The 20519-nt window shown below is 47.4% G+C and overlaps 1 protein-coding gene across 10 annotated transcripts in view; it reads right to left on the minus strand.

Annotated features, from left to right (window-relative positions):
• MSI2 (musashi RNA binding protein 2) overlaps positions 1 to 20519 on the minus strand; it is a 427746-nt gene that overhangs the window by 161092 nt on the left and 246135 nt on the right. The gene's annotated exons all lie outside the window — the stretch shown is intronic.

Consider the following 20519-nt stretch of genomic DNA (forward strand, 5'->3'; position numbering starts at 1 on the left):
CCATGAAAATCAGCAATAATTACCACTCAAGTCAGTGGGTGATGCCTCTCTAATCCTAATTCATTTAATGAATGAGTGAACCCTCTTTCTAATGAGTCAAAAGATTTATTGTGAGCCAGGCACTCTTGCTGGGTGATTTTAGAAGTAGCCAGATGGTATTGACCACATCCAGGGGTTAGACTTGAGACAGCCCAGCTCACGTGCTGGCTGAATAGGAAAACCTTAAAGGCACAATGCAGGCTGGGCGTGGTGGCTCACGCCTGTAATCCCAACACTTTGGGAGGCAGAGATGGGCAGGTCACTGAGGTCAGGAGTTCGAGACCAGCCTGGCCAACATAGTGAAATCCTGTCTCTACTAAAAATACAAAAAATTAGGTGGGCGTGGTGGTGTGTGCTTGTAATCCCAGCTACGTGGGAGGCTGAGGCAGGAGAATTCCTTGAACCTGGGAGGTGGAGGTTGCAGTGAGCTGAGATCACACCATTGCACTCCAGCCTGGATGACAGAGTGAGACTCCACCTCAAAAAAAAAAAAAAAAAAAAAAGGACACAATGCAAAGGTACATGGAGGGAGGTCAAAAATGCTATTGTCCAGTTAGCTGGCTAATGGGTGGGAACCTACAGTATGTCCCCTGGACCACTGCCTCTTCTGCTGAAGGTTTTACAGTTTTGGCTCCCCAAATACATAGTAGGTGAGTGAAGCTGAACTGATCTGAGGACACAAAAAACTTGTTCCCAGGAGACAGCTAAAGAGAAGTGTTGCTGGTACGTAACTCAGCAGGTGTTGGGAGGCAGCTGGGTGTGGTGGGGAGTGCCGCACCAAGCATGGAGGGAGTCCAGGTTCTAATCCCAGCCCCACCAGGATCTCACTGAGGACCAGTCACCTCCCTCCTCTATCCTCAGTTTTTCTTCTGTGAAAGGAGGAAATTCTATGAGATGGCCCCTAAGATCCATGCATAAAGACTCTCTGCCTGGAATGCTAACATGGACTCCAGAGGCAGCTGGGACGATGCTCTGGAAGCATTGACTTGGCCACTGGGCTTTTGCAAACTCTCTGTGCTGTGAGGCTGCTCCAGAGCTTTGCTGTGGCCGATGCATGCCCTGAGAAATGTCCTGCTCCTCTGGGGATATAAATATACACACCCACAAGCCACACATATCAAGAACAAAGCAGGAAACGGCACTTCAGATGATCCTTAAATTATCTGGTCAAATGCAAGGAGGGAGGGGAAAGGGAAGAGAAGAAACCCAACTCTCCAAACTCCCCCAGAACAAATGCCCTTGAATTTCTCTTCCTGCTCCCACTCAAACGCTCCAAGTGTTAGTATAAATAAACACCCTCAAATGCAATACCATGATACGATAGTGTGTCAGGCTTAACAGGCATTATGCTCTGTAAACTCAAGGAGCTAAGGCCACAAGAGTGAGACTCGGCTGAGGTGGCAGGACTGCCCAGGCCACAGGTGCCTGGGGCCTGTGGTGGAGACAGTCGCTGCCTGGGCCCAGGATTATGCAGAACATGGGAAGGCACTGTCTCCACCTCTCTCCCTGCCAGCTTAGGCAAAACCCAAATCGGTTCCTTCCGTAAAGCTCAGGAATAATGTGTAGTTTATTGAAATAAGACTTTTCCGTGTGCTCTGGCCTTGAAAAGGGTGGGGTTGGTCTGTCTTTAACCATTCTCCAAAGAGGAAGGACGGAGAAGAAGGAGCAGACTGGAAAATCCCATTGGTTCATTCTGAAATCTACATCAGTGATTTTTCAGCCGTGACTGCTCACCAAGGCCACACCCCAACCTATTAAATCAGTACTCTGGAGTGGGCAGCCCGAAAGAGGATTTTTTAAAGCTCCCCAGTGATCCAGGGTACAGCCAAGGCCAAGACCCACCGTTCTAAATGGCTAAATAGAGCTGAGTTGAGCCGTAACACAGCATATGTGAGTGTAGACAGGCCCTAAGTAAATGAGTATTAACGGGCCTTCTGCTGCCTAAAGATGAGAAGTTCATTCCCTGCCAGAAGTCAGGAGCAGGCACTCCTTGCCTCATCCTACTTTCTTAGGGCTCTCCTTAAGCTTAACTCAGTCTTAGTACAAGAAAGCCAAAGTTCTATATGAGAAGTAGCTCGGAAGAGCCAAAAATGAACAGAGGGCTTTAAGAAAACCTAACAAAACCATTGTTTTTTTCCCATCACCACCAATATTTTCACAGGTATTATTACTACTTTCGTGGTCACAATAACCCCACGAGAAAGGGAGTATTACAAATTCTCTGAGACTCAGTTTTCCTACTGGTTTGTCCCAGAGCTGGCAGGGGCTGGGCCTGGGGTTCAGATGCTGGGCTTTTGAGTCCAAGCCTCAGCCTGCCAGCCGCTGCCTTCCTGCCCATCTCAGGTTCTTGGCCTCCTCTTGCTACAGCCAGCCTTTCTGTCCCTGTGTGTTTACCCCTGGAAGACTGCAGTGATGAAGGTGCGCTTGGAGTTTCTATCCCAGCTGCTGCTGCCAGGCACGTTTTTCCTTCATTCCAAATGTCAAAAAATGCTAGTTTGCATCCATCTGAAAGCCTGTTTATTTTAATTTGAACCCAGGCCTTTACTGACTAACAAGAGAAAAAGTCTACATAATTTCTCCTCAACTAGGGCTGGGTGCAGTGGCTCACGTCTGTAATTCCAGCACTTTGGGAGGCCGAGGCGGGCAGATCACTTGAGGTCCCGAGTTCAAGACCAGCCTGGCTAACATGGCGAAACTCCATCTCTACTAAAAATACAAAAAAAAAAAAAAAAAAATTAGTTGGGTGTCGTGGTGCACAACTGTAATCCCAGCTACTCTGGAGGCTGAGGCAGGAGAATTGCTTGAACCCAGGAGGCGGAGGCTGCAGTGAGCTGAGATCATGGTACTGCACTCCAGCCTAGGCAACAGAGCAAGACTGCCTCAAAAATAAAATAAAATATCTCCTAAATGAAAAAAATTGTTCTTAATTGTGGCAAAAACATATAAAATAAAATTTATCATTTTAACCATTTTTGGGGTCTACAGTTCAGTGGCATTAAGAACATTTCTCGAACTCTTCACAGAAGGCTCCCACACCTTACAATGGCCAGAGTATTTTGTCCCCATTAGCAAGACCTTTATCAGCCCTTAATTTTTTCCTACATTTACTTCTTTTATTCTTGTGGGATCATTCTATTTTCCCATTTAGCTTACAAGAAAAAACACACAATGTTTATCAGATAGCAGTTATGAATTCAACAAAGGGACACCTGCCCATGGGAACTGAAAGATGTGGGGTCTTCAGACAACTCAATCCTGGAGATGTAGACATTTTATCTACCTAAGGCAAAACCTCCTGCTCAGAGATTCTGATTCCACAAGTCTGTATCAGACTCTAAGTTATAAAATGTCTATCCTCCTGAAATGATTGTTATAATAACTACCATTTACTGGAGCGTAATAGGCAATTTGCAAAGCTCATTCAATTACTGCAATAGCTTTGAGGTAGATACTATCATACCCTTTTCAGGCACCCATTTTTTTTCTTTTTAAAATTTAAAAATTTTTATTTTTTATTTTTTATAGGGATGGGGTCTCGATTTGTCTGCCCAGGCTGGTATCAAACTCCTGGGCTCCAGCGATCCTCCTGACTCAGCCTCCTGAGTAGCTTGGGATTACAGGCACGTGCCCACACACGTGGCATCATACACCCATTTTACAGGTGAGGAAATTGTGGTTCACCGACAGTAAGTGACTTGCCTAGGATCACACAGGTAGTAAATGGTGGAGCCAGTAGTTAAAATCAGATGAGTCCCTAAGTCTTCTGTTCTCCCTTACTTGTGTTCTGTTTTTTGAATCCCTAAGAGCTTTGTGCAGTGCCTCTGTCTGCTGGATGAACCAACAAACACTGCTTTAAAACTCTACCAAAAAGTGAAGAGAGGTGATTAGGTAACCTCAAGGAAATGGAGGTATATTGCCCCGGTAGGCTCGGGAGAGGAGGAATGATTGGAAAGGTGAAGGAAAGAGGAGGATATTGGGGTCTCTTCCTTTTAGATAAGTGAATTCCAGAAGCTCGAGATCACCGGGCTCCTCCACGGTCACGGAGCAAGCCTCTAGCAGAGCTGGAATTGCCAGAGGGCTCTGGAACGCAGTCCAGGCTCAGCCATGCGAGTGTCCCCACCCCGTGCAGTGACGCTAAGTATACTCAGTGTGTCTTGCTTCCTGGAGTTGTTAGGAAGGCTCACGTGGTAGCCAGTGAGTGCCTACCACACAGAAAATGCTCACCATAACAGATACTGGCTCAATTCACTGCCCTATCCTGGCAATCCCCTCACCTCCATGCACGCACCCATACATGGTCCATGCAGTTAAGCCGGGAGCCACACCCAATGCTGTGGGTTTTCTTATTGTGAATGGACTATGCCAAGGGAAGGCCACTAACAGAACCAGTGTGCCCTTGGGGGAGCAGTCCCAGGAGGCCCTATCTCAAGACTAAGCCAGGGAAGGCAGAGTCTCCCGGTGAGAGGTAGGACTGGGTGGGAGCTCCGTTCTGGCTGAGCTTGCAAAGCCGTGGGCCCAAGCACCACCCTGGAGGGTGGGGCAGCAGGCTGTCACTGGGGATATCTGAGATGGGGTGTAGAGAGGAGGCGATGAGGGAAGGGGAGAGAGGCACTGAGAGAGAGAGCTGTTTGAGGAGCAGCAGTTGGATCCGGCAGGCTTGACAGCTGTCACATGGAAATGGCATCTGGCCTAACGGCCTCTCGTGTGAGGCTCCTTCAAGTGGCGGCTGCTGTGCTCTGGAAATCCAGGCCCGTGTTCAGCACTGATTGTGAGTGCGTGAGTGCATGTGCTGCGGGAGGGGAGTGGCAGGCAGGCTGCTGAACTGCTGAATGCTCCCTTCTCCCCCTCTCCAGCCTCTCCCCATCAGGCCTCACCTACCATGAAAAAGGCCCAAGCCTGCCAGCTCCAGAGGAGAGAGGCAAATCATTAGGGGAGCACTGATGTGCCGGAACACTCTCTCACATTCCCATTAAACAAATACTAAACTGCTAATTGCCAAAATGGATCTCCATGACTCTGACCGAACCAGGGAAGGGTTTATAATTACCAAGTGTGAAAATGCACAGCCTGTAAATAGCCACCTCATCTGTCCTAATACGGGCTGATGTTGATGGGCATGAAATAAACATCAGGACAAATGGAAAAATCATCCACATCTCCTGTGGCCAATGCAGTCTCGGATGGTGACAAGCGTAGCTGCAGCCAGACGCCTGGGGAGGGGAGGGGGAGAGGAGAAAGGAGTTTTGTAGGCTTGGAAAATCTTGGTTCCAATCCCAATTTTAATCCCATGGGCCATCTGCACCTTCTTTCTGTCTGGAAAACAGGGAAGGTAAATAACATGGCTTGATAATGGGATGAAGAGCTTGCCTACATTTCAGAAAGGCCAGGGGCCCCGGTGCAGGGAACTTCTGAGGGCATCAGCTTTCAGGACAGGGCTTCAGACATCTTCCACCCTGCTCTCTTTAAGACTGGCTGATGAAAAAAGAAGACCGAGGGAGAGGGAGAGCTCTGCCAAGGTGATACATTTATTCATTAAACTAATATTTATTAAAGCTCTTTTGTCTGACAAACACGCACAGTTGGTTGCAGAGCACAGATGAAAAAATGTGTGTTTAGAATGACCTTTGGGCTCTCTGACACCCCTGTACTACGGTGCTTCCCCATCCCCCACCATCTCTTTCTGCCACTCTAATGGGAGGTGGACTCTGGTCTGTTGGGTCCCACAGCCCCACCACTTTTCTTGGCCACAACAGAGGAGGGGCAAGGGGATAAGCCAGAGGTCACGGAGTAGCTGCAGGTTTCCCAAGCCCCAGGCCCTTTTCTCTCCACCAGCCCTTTGAAGGTACCAGCCTTTGATTCCAATGAACTCAGCCAGATCTTGGAGTGAATGTTGCTAACCGAGGGAGAGAGGAAGTTCCATTTGCCTCAGAATCACAGACTCAGGAGTTAGAAGTGACCCAAAGGTCACCTTTCCACTTCCCACCCAGTACAGGAATCCCTTCTCCAAGACTCCTTTGAACCCTTCGTGGAGCTTCAGAAGCTTGGAGGAGCATCTCTGCCCCGCCCTCTCGGACAAGCTGCTCAGGCCTGAATTCAGCAGCAGTAGCACTTAGATGCCTGAAATAGCAGCCTCCTCTGATCCCCAGCAATTCTGGCACAAGGCAGAATTCTGCGAACTGTATAGCATCAGGCACCCGAATCAGCGCACTCAGCACCACTCAGCCCCAGAGTTTCTTCATGGGGCTTTGATGACATCCACGGAAGTTCCTGTTCCTTCCCCTTTGGGCTGCCTGACAGCCAATCTCCCCAATCCCCTTATTCCTAAAGTCATCCCTAGAGTCCCATGGGTTTCCCAGTCCTAGTCCTGACCCAAAGACCCTGTTGAAAATTAGCAAAATGAGGGAAGGTCTGAACTACTGACTGTTTTTAGAGGAATTCTAATTTGTTACTTTTGAATTCCGAAACTGTCTTCAAATAATGGCTAAGAAAATGCTGCTGAGAACAAACTTCAAGTGCAGCAACAGGCTGAGAGATGCAGTCACTGGGCAAAGTTACTTCTTGTTCAGGGAGGATCATAAACTCTTCAAGGCAGAGAGGATAAAAAGGATATGAGTCCAGTCCACTCATTTTCTAGAGGAGCAAACTGGCTGTAAGCAATTCAGCAGGTACAGTTGAAGCCACAGTTACAGAATAAAAGAAACTTGGCATGCCATCACACATCCTGGGTTCAAATCCCACTCCATTTCCACTTATGCATGATCTTGGGCATGGCTTTCCAAAGCAGCTCAGCTTCCTTGTGTGTAAGAGGAACACATGATCACTGTTAACCTTCACCCCAGCATTGAAAAGTAGAAACTATTGATACAACACGCAGGAAAGCATTTGACCTGTAGCAAATGACTACCCTATGCTATTACCAGAATGCATTCCAGCCCCGGCACGCACAGATGCTCAACAAATATCTGTTGGATGAGGACTGCATAATGGGATAACAGACTTTGTATTGATAACTACAAAGTTGTGAAATCAGTACGGATGAGTGAGGTTTAACTTTGTAAGTGTACCTGGCTTGATGTACTGTGATGCAATGGGTCGCATGCAAATAAACCATCTTTTGGAAACACAGGGGGAATGGACAAACAAACCATTCCATTACATTCCTACAATGGAATACAGCTGGCACACAACTGGTGCACAACTGACCAGAGGGATCATACCAAGTGAAAAAGTCAGTATCAAGGCTGTATTACATACTGTATGACTCCATTTCTGTGACATTCTCAAAACGACAACATTATTGTGATGAGGAACAGATCAGTGGTTGCCAGGAGTTAGGAGTGGGGCCAGGGTGTGACTATTAAAGAGAAACACAAGGAGTTTGTTGAGGTGATGGAACAGTTCTATTATATATCCTGATTGTAGTGATAGTTACTCAAATCTCCAGGTAGTAAAATTTTAAATAATTACACACAAATACACATGAAAACTGATAAGGTACCAACAATAGTTTCCTGGCTTTAACAAAGTACTGTGGTTATGGGAATACTATCATTGTGGGAAGCTGGATGAAGGGTTCACAAGAGCTCTTTGTCCTATTTTTACAACTTCTTGTGAGTCCTACACTATTTTAAAATAAAAATGTATGATAATAATAAAAAGAAACCACAAGGGGGCTCATGATTTCAAGAAACCCCATGGCAGATCTGTTTATGATACAAAACAATTATGCCCTCATTTCTGTTGATTTGGATAAAGTAGGCATAAATAAGGTAGGCATACAGTAGAAATATCTATCCCTTATCTGTTTCTTGTATTTGGCGCTGGCATACACAACTCTGAAATCTTATTCTGTCACATGAATACATGAATTGGTGGTCCACACCCCCCCATCGCTTCCTCTCCCTAGTCCTCAGGAAATTTCATATACAGCTCTGCATTCCCTACCTAGCACCCACTAGAGGGATTAATACAAAAATAAGCGTCCAATAAGTGCGTACTGTTGAGTTTCAGGAAGATTTTGGAGGATAAAGAAAAAAATTCAGATAAGGCCAGGTGCAGTGGCTCACACATGTAATCCCAGCACTTTGGGAGGCCGAGGCAAATGGATCACCTGAGGTCAGGAGTTCACGACCAGCCTGGCCAACATGGCGAAACCCCATCTCCACTAAAAAATACAAAAATTAGCTGAGCGTGGTGACAGGCGCCTGTAATCCCAGCTACTCGGGAGGTTGAGGCAGGAGAATTGCTTAAACCCGGGAGGCGGAGGTTGTGGTGAGCCGAGATCATGCCATTGCACTCCAGTCTGGGCAACGGAGCAAGACTACGTCTCAAAACAAAACAAAACAAAATAGACTCAGATAAAAAAGAGCATCAAACCCAGTGGTTTCCAATCTTTCTATTTTGAGCCATTAGGCCTGTCTTTCATTTAATTTTTGAAACACAGACCTTAAATGTTTTGAGATCTTTCATACACCAAACAAACTACTTACTTTTGAAGTATGGAAAATCATTTATCAATATTCATCCTGATCATCACTGGGGCTTTTTGGCAGCGTGAAGTGGCTGGGATGGGGTGTGTCGGGGTGCTCTGTGTAAGGCAAGCAGGCCTGACATTTCAGTTGGCCCACATGCGGTTTGGGGTGGGGTACCCATGGTGCCTGATAGATTTTTTGAGGTAAGGAAGTCAACTTGAGGACTCGGCATTCCTTCTGTTGACCCTGAGAGGTTGGAAATTTTTGGTCTACTCCTTACACCCAAATCATGACTCAGATCTTTGCAAATGAGTATTGACAGAATAACCAACCCTCCTACTTAATCCCTGAGCCACACAACACCCTAAGGGGGAAAAAAGAACGGAGAGGGAAAAACCCATATCTTCCCTTAAAAAAAAAAAAAAAAGTATCAATTCAAGCTGCTTCAAGACCCAACAAGTATGTTTTTCTTTCATTTATTTCTACATCAACACTCTGAAGGATAAAGATCTTTCTCATTTCAAGAGCTGTCAATTTGCTTTAGTGCCATGTTTTCATCTGTTTGAGGTAAAGAGGAATTACAAAGCAGGCAAATGAAATAATGCACTGCAATCTAACATATTTTGGCAATTCAAATTGGGACCAGGGAAAAAGGAAATTAAACAAGAATGACAGGCCCACAGCACACCTGTGCTGTATCCCACTGGTCCACCCCTGTCTTCCCTCCACTTGCTAACTTTATAATTTGATGAAGTCTTCAGTGCTTTGCTGAAAACTATACTATTTGCTGCACCCTAATTCTTCAAATCATTTCTACATTTTGCACAACTCATACAACATTTTGCTTTCTGAAGCAGAAAAAAAATCTCTTAGCTGCTGGAAAACTGTCAGGCACTATTACTCTCAAGACCCCCTTGAAATAGTACAGGGGCCAATGTCCTGTTCCTGGTAGATTTACTACACTTCCCTATATAAATTAACAAAGACAAATTCTTGTTGAAATCAGACTGTGTGAAGAATCCTTATCCTCTCAAGCCTAAGGGTTCAATTACAATGGAACTTAAAAATAAATAAAAGGAAATCTTAATCTCCTCTCAGGGTCTTCCTCTGCCACTAATGATGCCCCATGAAGATTTTTGCCTAATTCATTTACATTTCTTTTTTTGTTGTTTTTAATTAAACTGCTCCTCAACTACTCAGCTCTATAATTTTTCCTACTTTAGCCCCAGAACTAGGGATTTTCTAAGAACAATAGGAATTTCCAAGGTCAAGATGTCTCTGTACATCTCAGGAACTATGTGGCACTCAAGAAACTGCCCTTCGTCACCACAGGAGAAGCACAAGGAGCTGGCCAGAGGGTTTCAGAGCCCGGGAGGGGGGTGAGGCTCCCTGAGGGACTGCAGTGAAGGAGCCCCTCCGCCCTAACTGCTGTCAATTTAAAATCAAATGATGGCAAATGTGGTCATGGGCATATAGTCCTGTCTTTTGCAGAATCCCATCTGCTTGGTGACACTGTCGAATTCTAGATTTATAAAAGGCATTGCAGTTCTTCTGCCAATGACCCATGTGTCCACAAACAGTGCCTGCCAGGGCACCTAGACCCAGGTCCCAGCTCACCAGTACAGACTAGTGGGAGAGGCCAGAAACTCTAGAGCTAGACTCCCTGGGCTTGGATGCTGGCTCTAGTATTTATTAGCTGTGTGACATTGGGCAGATTACTCAACCTTTCTGTGCCTCTGTTACTTCACTTCAAGTTGGTACCTATCTCATAGTGCTGTTATGAGCATTAAGAGAAGCTAATTCATCCGAGCGTGGTGGCTCATGCCTGTAATCCCAGCACTTTGGGAGGCAGAGGCGGGTGGATCACCGGAGGTCAGGAGTTTGAGACCAGCCTAACCAACACAGTGAAACCCCATCTCTACTAAAAATACAAAAATTAGCCAGCAGTGGAGGTGGGCACCTGTAATTCTGGCTACTCAGGAGGCTTAGGTAGGAGAATCACTTGAACCCGGGAGGTGGAGGTTGCAGTAAGCCAAGATCACACCACTTCACTCCAGCCTGGGAGACAGAGTGAGACTCTGTCTCAGAAGAAAAAAAAAAAAAAAGAAGAAGAAGCTAATTCATGTGCAATATTCTGGCACATATGAACAACTAAACAGCTGCCATCCATTATTATTACATCCTCAGCAAGCTGGTCAGAAGATCTAGCATTCTTCACGCCTGAGGACCTCCCTCTTTCTACAGTTAGGATGTTGATGCTAAGTGAAGTTAAAATTAGTGGCAAGGCTGGCTTCACCTGAGCAAGGAGTACCAAGGATGAGACACAATGGCCACTTTCTCTAACATCTATCTGTCCATCCCATGCTGCCCACATGGGAGGCAGCCGTGTCCTGCCACAAGGCTGCAGAAGCATGGAAAACCAGGCAACAGAGAGAGACAGACAGGCTTCTGCCGACATGAGATGGTTTCTGTGATTTACAGCCAAGTCTTAACTAAGACTCTGCGGCCTCTGAGTTCTGTTCAACGAGGAAATTAACTCACTGAGGCCAACCTCTATTCCAGTGAGGACCCCCTGTGTCATCCTGCATAGAAAAGAGATTCAGCCCTTACCTGAGGAGGCTACTCTGGCCAGATGGCAACAGGTGACAGCAGCTTCAGAGCTATTACCCTAAGCCCAGTTAATGCCCTAACAACTGGGCTGAATGAGCTCCTTCTGTTCAGCAAATGGGCAGCCCTTAACTTAAAAAGAAGTTTGTCAGAGGCAGTGGTGCTACCTTTAGAATCCATTCATTCATTTGAAAAAAAAAAATCAATCAACTCATATTTACCATATTAGGCCCAAAGACTTTTTAAATGAGGAAGACTTGATTCCTGTCCTTGAGTTTATGGGGACAGAGGCGCCATCAGTGCAGGATATGTGATAAGTGCTCTAGGCTGTGCAGGCCCCATGCAGCACACATACAGGCACTCTGTCAAGGCCCAGTTTTTAGTCATTCATTCATGCACTCAAGGGCTCTGAACACTCAGGGTAAAAATGACACTAACTTAGCTGGGGGAGACGGTTCATCACAAAAATGGCAGGAGGTGGTTTCTAGGCAAAGGGGCACCAGGGACCTGGTAATGGAGCAGCAGGTGTGTGTGTCTGGAGTGGAATGTAAGCCACGGGAGCAGGGCAGGGAAATTGCAGAAAGCACAGCTGTCTGTGTGGGCCTGGCCTGTGTGAGCTGCGGAATGGCTGGGCCTCCACCCTGAAGGTGAGGTTCTGGCTTTTCAGAAAGAAACTTGGGCGAACAAAATGATGTCAGAGAGACCACGTTCAGTCTTTGCTGAAACCAATACCCCACTGCCAAATAGCCTGGGGGACATCCAACAGTGCCAACTGAGGTCAAGGGGTCAGGGGCTTAATCAACTCTGCTGTGTACGGTGACACAGCAGGCCAGAGGCAGAGCTGGGGTTAGTACACTGCATCAACCCCGGGAAACAACATCCGTATGCACGAGAGAAACCTGCCTCCCCAGGGCAACACCCCACTCCAGGAGCAAATGAGAGGCGTTCTGAGCCAGCAGGACTTGAGCCCAGATGGTCTCGAAAGCCGAGGAGCCCCAGTCTCAAGGCACGCAGGAAGGAAAGATGACTATTCCAGCTTAATGAACCTTCTCTGTGTCTCTGGGTAAGTGTGGGGTGGGTGGCGGTAAGGGGAGGGAGACGCTACTCAATATATTTGAGCGGGTGGGTCACCACTCTACCTTTTATTCTACTCACTTCACATTTGCGGTTTATTAACGCGCCTTCCTTTGTTCCACCCTGACGTCTGCATGACCATGGTAAGTTCCTGCCCAGAGCATCCGCTCCCTGAGGGCAGGGCCCATGTCTTTTCCATCCTTCAGGCTGCACCTGGGACCCTGCTCTGGGGACTCAGTGCACCATGCTGGCTGACCCCCTCTGGTTCTAGAACAGGTATCAGTGGAAAAGCATAAATGGCTCTGTCCCTGCCTGGATGTGGTGGTGACCTCCTCCAAAGGGTCAAGACTGACTGATACCCCTGGAGTTTCTGATCACCAAGCAAAGCTGGGATTCCAGGGACAGAAGCATCTGCTTGGTGGATGCATGGCAGGCACAGCTCCCTCCCACCTCCAGAGAGCGGGATACAGAGAGGCAGAGACAGGACAAGAGCTAGCCCTGGGGATTTAAATGCCTGCTCCTAACCCCAGTTTATGTGCCATGGACTAAAGCCAGAGAAACACAAAAATGTGCCATAAGCCTATTTTTTAAAAGGTGTTTCCAGATGAGTGTCCTGCCTTGGCCAGCTCCAGCAGACTTTAGAACTCGCATGGCTTTTAAAACCAAGAGGAGGCCGGGTGTGGTGGTTCACGCCTGTAATCCTAGCACTTTGGGAGGCAGAGGTGGGTGGATCACCTGAGGTCAGGAGTTTGAGACCAGCCTGGCCAACATGGTGAAACCCTGTCTCTACTAATAATACAGAAATTAGCCGGGCATGGTGGCACACGCCTGTAATCCCAGCTACTCGGGAGGCTGAGGCAGGAGAATCACTTGAACCTGGGAGGCTGAGGTTGCAGTGAGCCGAGATCGTGCCATTGCACTCCAGCTCGGGTGACAAGAGCAAAACTCTGTCTCCAAAAAAACAAAAGACAAAACAAAACAAAACAAAACAAAAAACAAGAGGAGTGCAACATTATTTAGGAGCTCACGCCAGTGGAACCAAAGGCTTATGAGCATCTTGTTATAAAATATCAGGGTAGGAAGAAACGAGAGGGCTCCCTGGGGATGGGGCCACCATTCACAACATCCCACCTCATCAAGAGGGCCTCAGGGGCCCAGGCACCCTCCCCACCCAAGGCCATCCATACCAGCCCCCAAAGAGGCCTGCAGAAAACCCAGCCACACAAAAGGCTGAAAGTCCTATGGGACCAAGACAGAGGAAGGAGTAGATGGGGAAACCTCGTGGGGCAGAACGGTGGTGTGACAAACAGCCCAATTAAGAACAAACTGACAACAAATACGTGGCAGGCCCAGCACACATGAAAAATGCACCCTTTCTGCCTCCCATGCCCCAGGTGAAGAGGCAAGCTGAAACAGACATTTAAACCAATGGGCAAATGCAGTGACTGATTGTGGCACAATCAGGTGCTACAACAGAAGGAATGGAGAAACTGCCATTTGGCCAAAAATCTTCAGGAATGACACTAATCGTAAAGGATGGGAGAGTTCTGAAAAAGCAGAAAAGACCTTGTGAAGGTGTCATGTGGTAGAGACAACTGAGTTAATCATGGGGGGATTGCATTTGCTTGGCAATGCCTTGGGTTTGGAGTTAAAGAAGGAGCAAAAAGCAAGCAACCAGCTGGGCATGGTGGCTCATGCCTGTAATCCCAGCACTTTGGGAGGCCGAGGTGGGTGCATCACCTGAGGTCAGGTGTTCGAGACCAGCCTGGCCAACATGGTGAAACACCATCTCTACTAAAAATACAAAAATTAGCCGGGCATGGTGGCAGATGTGTGTAATCCCAGCTACTCAGGAGGCTGAGGCAGGAGAGTCACTTGAACCCGGGAGGCAGAGGTTGCAGTGAGCCAAGAACACACCATTGCACTCCAGCCTGGGCGACAAGAGTGAAACTCTGTCTCAAAAACAAAACAAAACAAAAAGCAAGCAACCAAGATGACGCCAGACTGGTGAGGCCGACTCAATATTCTTCCATTTGTGGGCGGCATAATGCACACAAATTCTCCCTGGATAAATTCTTCCTCACTCTCCCCCTCACTCCTTTCCACTTGAGAGAAAAATATTTAAGAGAAACACTCTCTAGACGGCTGAAATTTCCCCCTCACTAGCTCAATTTAGTTATTTATCAGAACACTTCGGTGCAGTTATTTTCAGACTTCCACATGAAATAGTAATACTTAGCACTTCCAATTTGTCTCCCAAGCAGTTTTCAAATGTCAGCTCATTAATCCTCAAAACCCTCGAGAAGCAGCACTTTGCCCCATCTCTCAGACTGGGAAGATGGAGGCAGGGCTACCCGAGGATCCCTGTGGATTTCTGCAATGACTCGATGCTGATCTGACTCAGGGGTCCTCTCACTTGAACCACAGAAACAATTTTTCATCAAAGATGACACTGTACTTTAGGACTTGAGGACTCTATTCTAATGAATGGGTCCCGGAACAGCCTTGTGGCCTCTGACCATGGGTGCATGAACACGTGCAAGAACATGCTCCTTCAGCACTTTATCCAGCCAGGTGCAAGCCTCCCAGCACAGCCCACTGTCTGCCATCAGCAGGTGCCCTACATCTCCCAGTTCCTATCTCCCCTTGGCCAGGCCTGCCGGGCTCACGCGCGTATCTGTGAGCTGCACTCTGTTTCCCATGTCTTGCCAATCCCACACATCTGATGGCATCTGAACCAAAACATCACTCTCTGGGGGCAAACTACAGGCTTTGAAAGAGGCCTTCCAAAGAGGGGCTTATGTCCCATGGTATGGCTTTTCTTTGCTCCCTGAAAGAAACACTTCCAGACTTCTTCCCAGCCAGCATCAAATCCTTTAAGCTATTTGGAGCACCCTAAACTTTAGCCTTCAAATGCATTTTGTATTCATCACTTTAAAATGAGATTTAAGGTTCCTGTCATTTGAATCTTCACTTTATTAGTGAAGAAAATGTGTTGATTTTCCTGTGGGCAGGACAGGGAAAGAAAGGGCTGTCAGTGTAGATGCCTCAAATTCTGTACATGGTAGGGGCTGGAGGTCCGGGAAGTCTGCACTGGATGCGGGCAGCAGAGGAAGGGGTGGTGTGGTTGCAGTGTGTGGCATTGAGGTGGGGGTCTCATATCAATGCAGAATGGCCTGTCCAGAGCTGCCAGCCAATAGCGGGCCACAGGCAAGGGAATGGGTGATGAAGCGCTCAGGATGGCTTTCCTCTGTCCTGGCCCTGAGCTCCCAGACACAGCTGCTGCTGACCTGCAGCAGGAGTTTTAAAAGGGCAATGCCTGCTGCTGCTGCGCTCTGAAGTAGGTCTTCACTAAACACTAACTCATAAACGACCCTGGCCCTTTATCTAGCATCAGCTGGCTTGGTGCCACATCTAATGCACAGCAAGGATTAAAAAGAAAATGCAGCAAGCCAGGCATGGCGGCTCACACCTATCATCTCAGGACTTTGGGAGGCTGAGGTGGGAGGATTGCTTGAGGCCAGGAGATCGAGACCAGTCTGGGCAATACAACAAGACCTGTCCTGTGAATTTAAAAGCAGAAAAAAATACACCATCTGTCTTGTTGTTTGATAGACGAATACACCGGAGTGGACGTCATATGGTCATCATCCCCTTCAAAGAAGTCACCATGGAAGGCCCTGTCTTTATTCACTAAGACTTGAAATATTTTCTTGAAACTTTGGTGAGGGGGGGGTCAGGGGGGTGGGGAATTCCCTTCTAGTCAGTTCCCAACTCATGCAAAACAACTAGTCATTATTTTATAGTCCTATTGCATTTTGGTCCAAAAACAGCATAATCAATCTTGGCCACAAGTCATTTGGAACCAAGACTGGCAATGGTTTCCAAAAATCACATCCACTTTCAAAGGCCAAAGATTTATCACCAGTGAGGATATTCAGAAGAAAATGCTAGAGTCTGGATATGAGTTCACAGTGAACACTTTGAAACTGTACAGAGCAAAGGCAGGATCTTTGGAAGAAGTACACAGACTCCCACTTTGAAGAAGACACACTGCATCTGTAGGAGAAAGCCCAGTTCTCAATGCTTCTTAGTCATTGTCGGGGGTGGGGGAGGGAGACACAGACACACACACACACACACACACACACACACACACACACACACACACAGAGACAAAGACAAAAACCAATGGGAAGAGATTTACACCCCCCTCACACGCGCGCGCGCACACACACACACACACACACACACACACACACACACACACAGAGAGAAACAGATAGATTGAGAAAGACAAATTCTTCATTTAACAAATCTTGGAGGTAAAATAAAAGGGAGGGAAATAAGAAAGGATTTTTTATAGCTTCATACCAAATACATTATGGATTCAACACTAGGAAAACATTCACCATGTCAATGTACAACAAAATTAGCATCTTTAAGATGTGTTTAACCAAGCAGCAGGGAGGTTTGTGAGTCTGGGCTGGGCCTGCACTGGCTTGAAAATCATCCTACAGATCCTCCCTGACCCCAACATACACACCATTTCCAGGCATTTCCTAGCTGTCAGAAATCTGTCTTCACGAGATTTAAGTCCTTCCCCTCCCAAGACGCCCTGTCTAACCCTTGCTGTCCCCACAGTCTGTACATGGAGGAAGACACAGGAAGGTCTGCCCTTCAACAGGCACAAAAAGCAAGCTCCAGATTTGCTCAACTCGAATCAAAAGGGCTAAACACATCCAGATGTTTGAACGGTTCTGGAAGACGAGGCAGAGCCCCCTCCACTCCCATGGCCTCCCCCGACAGCAGCCTTCTCCCTACTCCCTCGGAAGGCCAGGGAAGACCTGCCAAGACAAAATGGCTGTTCTCGGGGACGGTGAGATGACTGCGAACGTTCCCAGGGAACATGGCATCAGGAGCACACCAGAAAGAGCAGACCCACAGCCAGAGAAAGAAGCGATGTTTATCCACTTGTGAGACATCTGGAAAATGAAAGAGGCTACAAGCCATCTTTATCACATCTCTGTGCATACAAATACACCACGGAAAATTACAGATCCCTCTCATCTACCAAATGAGCCATAATAACCCCACAGGTTTTCCCCGAGTCCTTTAGACACTCCGCCTTACACTGTTTATCACGAGGGAGACAAGTGGAGAACCTTGGAAATGTAAAGGAAGATGAGCCCACGCCTTTCAAAGAGAAAGAGCCGGAGCAGGGAAACCTGATCGTGGCTAATTGGCCCATCAGGGTCCTGCCCTGGACAGACCTAGGTGAGGGCGTCTTTAAAGAAAACGTCCCACCTCCGCTTGCCACAGAGATTTCTAAAGTTTGCCCACTGTCCTTTTGTAAGTGCCTGCTGGGTAAGTGTGGAGATAAGACGAGTATTACATTATGATGCTTCCTCATGCATGAAACTCTGTTTTAAACAGAGTCTGGAGGGGGCCATCAGGAAGGGAGAGCCTGAGCAGTGGAGGTAGAAGGAAGGCTGCTTTATTTAGAGAAGTCTCAGCTACAGAATAAAACTGCTTTACCTGCAAAGGAAAACTCATTAAAGTTTCTCTTTGGTTCCAGAGAAAGAAATCTACAGCCACAGAATTTCAGAGAAACTGCTTTTATTTCCCATACGCTTTTCACCTTGTCCCCCGACTCCACCCTGACTTACATACTAACTTGAATATATACACAGCCCCCCGCCGCACCCCAAACCAAGATGGCACTCGGCCATACCAAATAACCACTGGCATAGCTTTAACCTGAAATTTCATTCTCTCTTGGTTTTTACTCCCCTGGCAAAAGAGTGAATAGCCTACCAAGTTGTACACATTTCTGCTTAAGCAACTCTGGTGAGGCATTCTTTTTAAAAGCAAGGAATACCTGCATATGTTAGGGGATGAGCGTTTTCCTTGTTAATTTGTTCAGTAAGTCTGGAAGACCCCACCCCTTTTTATTAAATAGGAAAACACGTCAAGGAAAACGTAAGAATATACCTAAACTCCCAACCTTCCCTTATGTCCATGCTTTCTCTGGGGTTTTCTAGGCCCCAGGTGCTCTACCCCCTCTCTGTAACTCTCCTAGGCTCCCTTTTCTTCTCCCATCCCATAAATCTCCAGGGCGTCATCCATCCTACCTGATCCATGGCCCCCACCCTCTCCATCTGAGCTCTCTCCCCTATGCAAGAAGGTGGCAAGAAGAGCCATTGCCTCTCTGTGCTCTGTTGCCAGGCCTGTCCCCAGAGCAGCAGGCTCACTTCTCTGCTGTTGGTTTCCCGTGACATGGATATTCTGGGACCTCCAACCCCAGCACATCTTAACAATGACATACACACCTTCCCCCAGACTCCATTTCTACTAGTGACCCCAACCTCCTGCAGTTGAAAGCTTTACACTCTTGCCCGGTCCTCTGTCTTCCAAGCTACCCCATCCCATTCTATTATTTCTTCCTTTGATGGGACCCCCCATTCTCCCCTTTCCTTACTTTTTCTTCTTTTTTTTTTTAAATGGAGTTTCGCTTTTGTTGCCCAGGCTGGAGTGCAATGGTGTGATCTCGGCTCACCACAACCTCCGCCTCCCAGATTCAAGCGACTCTCCTGCCTCAGCTTCCTGAGTAGCTGGGATTCCAGGTGCCCGCCACCTGCCTGGCTAATTTTTCGTATTTTTAATAGATTCGAGGTTTCACCGTGTTGGTCAGGCTGGTCTCGAACTCCTGACCTCAGCTGATCCACCCGCCTTGGCCTCCCAAAGTGCAGGGATCACAGGCGTGAGCCACTGCGCCCAGCCACTTTTTCTACAACTCTCTTTGCTTCAGAACCTTGTCACTGTAAGTTGTGACCTAACACAAGACGGCCACCTTCCTGGCATCACTGACTGTGACCCGGTTACTTTTCCTGAAGGATCACTGAAAACCTTCCATGTCTCCGACTGCCCACAGGGAAATATCCAAGCACTCACGGCCTGAGGCAAGCTACCCTGCCTTCCAGCATCACATCTAGGTCCCCTCGGATACACACCCCCAGTCAACTCCGCTGGTCTGTCATTCCACTGAATTCTCTCCAGCCCTTTACTTAGGAGGAACATGCCTTTGTCTATGTTCCACAGAAGGGAAAACTGAAGGAAAGGCATGAGGAGAATCCCGGGGGGCTGCCTTGTGAGGTCATAATGGGAGGGCACACAGCCTCAAGAGCTAGCAACAAGGAGGCTGGACGGGAGACCACGGGAAGGGAGGGTGCCCTGCAGGAAGAGGCGGAACCGAGAGGGCAATGCCCTGGCATCGGCCACCTTCACAGCATCATGAAGGAGGAGGATCCGTGGAGGAGAAACCAAAGTCTGGGGAATTTGAGAGGTCAGAGCCATGGTCAGGGGAAGAGAAAGTTTCTGTCAAAAGCCTCTCTCCCGGCCGGGCGCAGTGGCTCATGCCTGTAATCCCAGCACTCTGGGAGGCTGAGGCGGGCAGATCATGAGGTCAGGAGTTCGAGACCAGCGTGACCAACATGCATCTCTACTTAAAATACAAAAATTAGCTGGGCATCATGGTGCACGCCTGTAGTCCCAGCTACTCGGGATGCTGAGGCAGGAGAATCGCTTGAACCTGGGAGGCGGAGGTTGTCGTGAGCCGCGATTGCGCGACTGCACTCCAGCCTGGACAACAGCAAGACTCTGTCTCAAAAACAAACAAACAAACAAACAAACAAAAACAACTCTCTCCCTAAACCGTAAGCACCTGTGAACAGGAACCACATCTTATGCCTTCTCTGCCCCTCACCCCAGACCCAGGACTCAATGACTACTTGCTGACTGACTGATGGATGAACGTCAGCTCTGGGGACTGAGCAATTGCTCTGGGACTTTAAAGACCTGGAGTCTTTTGCTGATGTGTGAAGTGACCTTGGGCTAGTTGACAAATGTGCTGTTTCTAATCTGTTATAAAGGAAGGCCTGCAAAACCTCTTATTTTTTAATACATGTGTCATATATACATGGCAGAAACTGCCTATGAGCAAAGAGAAGAAAATACAAATCACCCACTGTTAACACTTCAGTGTTTATTTTCAGACCTTTTCCTAGCAAAATGTATATGTGTGTGTAATGACATTTTTAATAAAAAAAATTACATGCAGAAGATATAGTAAAGAACACTTATTAAAGTAATTTGCCAACTCCTTGTGCCCTGATTTATTGAGACTTCATCCTTAAATATGTATCACTATTGGGTACCTGAATATAAGAAAACTCCCCATCAGCTCTCTTTCATTTCTTGGACTCGTATCAGTCTCTAAGCCACCCCTGAACCGTGATTTATATGACAGCTTGGGAAAAGCCAATTGGG

This window comes from Gorilla gorilla, chromosome 4 (genome assembly GCF_029281585.2).
Source record: "Gorilla gorilla gorilla isolate KB3781 chromosome 4, NHGRI_mGorGor1-v2.1_pri, whole genome shotgun sequence".
NCBI lineage: Eukaryota > Metazoa > Chordata > Mammalia > Primates > Hominidae > Gorilla > Gorilla gorilla.